Here is a 4,725-nt window from a genome sequence, read left to right as displayed (position 1 = left end):
TAAAAAACTACAAATAGAACTACCATATGACCCAGCAATCCCACTACTGGGCATATACCCTGAGAAAGCCGTAATTCAAAAAGAGTCATGTACCACAATGTTCACTGCAGCACTATTTACAATAGCCAGGACTTGAAAGCAACCTAAGTGTCCATCGACAGATGAATGGATAAGGAAGATGTGGCACATGCATACAATGGAATATTACTTAGCTATAAAAAGAAACGAAACTGAGCTATTTGTAGTGAGGTGGATGGACCTAGAGTCTGTCATACTGAGTGAAGTAAGTCAGAAAGAGAAAAACAAATACCATATGTTAACACATATATATGGAATCTAAAAAAAAAAAGGTCATGAAGAACCTAGGGGCAAGACGGGAATAAAGATGCAGACCTACTAGAGAATGGACTTGAGGACACGGGGAGGGGGAAGGGTAAGCTGGGACAAAGTGAGAGAGTGGCATGGACATATATACACTATCAAATGTAAAACAGATAGCTAGTGGGAAGCAGCCGCATAGCACAGGGAGATTAGCTTGGTGCTTTGTGACCACCTAGAGGGGAGGGATAGGGAGGGTGGGAGGGAGACGTAAGAGGGAAGAGATATGGGGATATATGTATATGTATAGCTGATTGACTTTGTTATAAAGCAGAAACTAACACACCATTGTAAAGTAATTATACTCCAATAAAGATGTTAAAAAATATTTTTAATGAAAAAAAAAATTTTTTTTCAAGAAACTCTCAGGAAGTCAGGAAAAAGAAAACAGAAAAAACAAAAATAAAAAATAAAATGGCAGACTTAAGCTCTACCATACCAATAAATACATTAAATGTAAATAGTCTAAATACACCAATTAGAGATAGAGATCAACGGTGTGGATGAAAAAAATATGTGACCCAACTATATACTGTCTACAGGAAACTCACTTTAAATATAATGATACAATGGGAGGAAAGGGAACTGGATGAAAACAGTCAATAAGTACAAACTTCCAGTTTTAAGATAAATAAGTACTAGGGATGTAATGTACATGATAAACATAATTAACACTGGTGTATGTTATATATAAAAGTTAAGAGAGCAAATCCTACGAGTTCTCATCACAAGGAAAAATAATTTTTTCTATTTCTTTAATTTTGCATATGAGATAATGGATGGTCACTAAGCTTACTGCGATAATCATTTCATGATGTATGTAAGTCAAATCATTATGTTGTACACCTTAAACTTACACAGTGCTGTATGTCAATTATATCTCAATAAAACTGGAAGATATATATATAAAATGATATAGGCAAATTGAAAGTAAAAGGATGGGAAAAGTTATACCATGCAAATATTAAGCAATGGGAAGCAGGCATCATTGTATCAATATCAGATAAAGCAAACTTCAGAACAAAGAATTACCAGACACCAAGAAGATCATTACATAATAATAAAGGGACCAATCCACCAAGAAAACATAACAATCCTAAATGCATATGCCCCAAACAAAAGAGCTGCAAAACAAGTGAAGCAAAAATGAACTGAACTAAAAAGAGAAGTAGACAAATCCACAATTATATTTGGAGACTTCAATACCCCTCTCTCAACAAGTGATAGAACTATAGAAGATCAGCAAAGATACAGAAGAATTCAACAACACCATCAACCAACAGGACCTTATCAACATTTATAGAACACTCTAACCAACAACAGCAGAATACACATTTTTTTATTCTCCCACAGAATCCTGGACCATATCCTGGACCATAAAACCAATCTCAACTAATTTAAAAGAACTGAATCAAACAATGTGTCCTCTGACTAGCACGAAACAAACTAGAAATCAATAATAGAAGGATAAGAGGAAAATCTCCAAATACTTAGACACTGAACAATACACTTCCGAATAACCTATGGGTCAATGAAGAAGTTTCAAGAAAAAAAACACACTGAACTGAATAAAAATGAAAACAACATATCAAAATTTGTGGCACACAGCTAAAGCAATGCTAAGGGAAAATTATAGCACTAAACACATACATTAGAAAAGAAGAAAGGTCTAAAAATCAATCATCTAAACTCCCACCTCAAGAACCTAGAAAAAGAAGATCAAACTAAACCCATAACACGCATGAGCAAGGGAATTTTAAAAAGATAAGAAAAAGAACAGAAATCAATGAAACTTATAAAAGAAAAATAGAGAATATCCATGAAACAAAGAGTTGGTTCTTTGAGGAAAAAAATCAATAAAATTGACAAACCACTAGGAAGAGTGACAAGAAAAAGACACAAATTACAAATATAGGAATGAAACATGGCATATCACTAAAGACCTCACAAATATCAAAAAGATAAGGGAGGGCTTCCCTGGTGGCACAGTGGTTAAGAACCTGCCTGCCAATGCAGGGGACACGGGTTCGAGCCCTGGTCCGGGAAGATCCCACATGCCACGGAGCAACTGAGCCTGCGCTCTAGAGCCCGCGAGCCACAACTACTGAGCCCGTGTGCCACAACTACTGAAGCCCGCACGCCCTAGAGTCCGTGCTCCACAACAAGAGAAGCCACTGTAACAAGAAGCCCGCACACCGCAATGAATAGTAGTCCCTGCTCTGCAACTAGAGAAAGCCCGCGTGTAGTAACGAAGACTCAATGCAGCCAGAAATAAATAAATAAATTTATTAAAAAAAAAAAGAAGGGAATACTATGAACGCTATACACATAAATTTGATAACTTAGACAAAACAGATTAAATCCTCGGCAAAAACCTACCACAATTAACCCAATATGAAATACATCATTTGAATAGACCTGTGTAACAAATAAGAAAATTAATAATTTTAAACTGCCCCCTTCTCGTCCCCACCAAAAAAAAAAAAAAAAAACACCTCTCCAGGCCCAGATAGTTTCTCTGGAGAATTCTGCCAAATGTTTAAAGAAAAATTAACACGAATTCTATATAATTTCTTTCACAAAATAGAAGAATTGCCTCCCAATTCATTTTATGAAGCTATATTGGGGGGGGGGGGGGAGGGGGAGGGGACAGACAACAACAGTACCAAAAAAAAGATAAGTACAGACCAATATCTCTCATGAATATAAATAAAAAAATGCTTAACAAATTATCGGCAAATAGATTTTAGCGATGTATAAAAAGATTTATACATCATGCCCAAGTGGAGTTTATTCCAGGGAGGCAAGTCTGGTTCAGTATTCAAAAATCAACCCATGGGGCTTCCCTGGTAGCGCAGTGGTTGAGGGTCCGCCTGCCCATGCAGGGGACACGGGTTCGTGCCCCGGTCCGGGAGGATCCCACATGCCGCGGAGCGGCTGGGCCCGTGAGCCATGGCCGCTGGGCCTGCACGTCCGGAGCCTGTGCTCCGCAATGGGAGAGGCCACAACAGTAAGAGGCCTGCGTACCGCCAAAAAAAAAAAAAAAATCAACCCATGTAACCACCATTAAGACTCTGAAGAAAATCACATGATTATATCAATTGATTCAGAAGGATTATTTGACACAATTCGACACCCACTCATGATTAAAAAAAAAAAAAAAAGACTCTCAGGAAAACAGGAATTCAGGGAAACCTCTTCAACTTGACGAGAGCACCTACAAAGCCTACAGCTAACGTTATACTTAATGGTGAAAAGTCTGAGTGAGTGCTTTCCTCCTAAAATCAGGAACAAGGCAAGTATATTTGCTCTCATCCCTCTTGTTCAAAATAGTGCTAGCAGTTCTAGACAGTGCGATAAGGCAAGAAAGGGAAGTAAAAAGGCATATGGATTCAAAAAGAAAAAATAAAACTGTCTCCATTTGCAGATGCTGTAATTTTCTATGTAGAAAATCTTATTGAATCTAACCAAAAAACTCCGAGGAACAAATTAATATGGTACACATACACACACACCCCATGTGGACACCAAAATTAAAAATACTATTTACAATTGCTCAAAATCTGCTTAGGTATAAATAACAAAACAAATACAAATTTATATTCTAAAAACTATACAATGTTGATGAAATAAAGATCTAAATAAATGGAGAGACATTCTGTGTTCATGGGTCAAAAGACTCAACTTAGTAAAGATGTCAATTTTTCCCCAAATTGATATGCAGGTTTAATGAAATTTACTATCAAAATTCCAACATTTTTTGTTGACATAAACAATATTGTTCCAAATTTATTTGGAAGGCAAAGGAACTAGAATAGCTAAAATAATTTTGAAAAAGAACAATAAAGTGTAAGGAATCAGTCTACCCAATTTTAAGACTTATTATATAGCAACAATAATTAATGCTGTGTATTATAGGTGGAGGGACAGACACATCAATCAGTGGAACAGAATAGAGATCCCAGAAATAGACCCACACAAATATGCTCAACTTTTTTTTTTCTTTTGACAAAGATACCAAAGCCATTCAATGGAGGAAAGATAGTTTTTTCAACAAATGATGCTGAAGCAATTAGACAGCCATAGGCAAAAAATGAAACTCAACCTAAGTCTAACGCTTTATTCAAAAATTAATTCAGGGGCTTCCCTGGTGGCGCAGTGCTTGAGAGTCCGCCTGCCGATGCAGGAGACGCGGGTTCGTGCCCCGTTTCGGGAAGATCCCACGTGCCGCGGAGCGGCTGGGCCCGTGAGCCATGGCCGCTGGGCCTGCGCGTCCGGAGCCTGTGCTCCGCAAATGGGAGAGGCCACGACAGTGAGAGGCCCGCATAACGCAAGAAAAAAAAAAAA

The sequence above is a fragment of the Lipotes vexillifer genome, unplaced genomic scaffold, assembly GCF_000442215.2.
Source record: "Lipotes vexillifer unplaced genomic scaffold, Lipotes_vexillifer_v1.1 scaffold209, whole genome shotgun sequence".
NCBI classification, from domain to species: domain Eukaryota; kingdom Metazoa; phylum Chordata; class Mammalia; order Artiodactyla; family Lipotidae; genus Lipotes; species Lipotes vexillifer.
Note: the sequence above shows the minus strand (reverse complement) of the source record.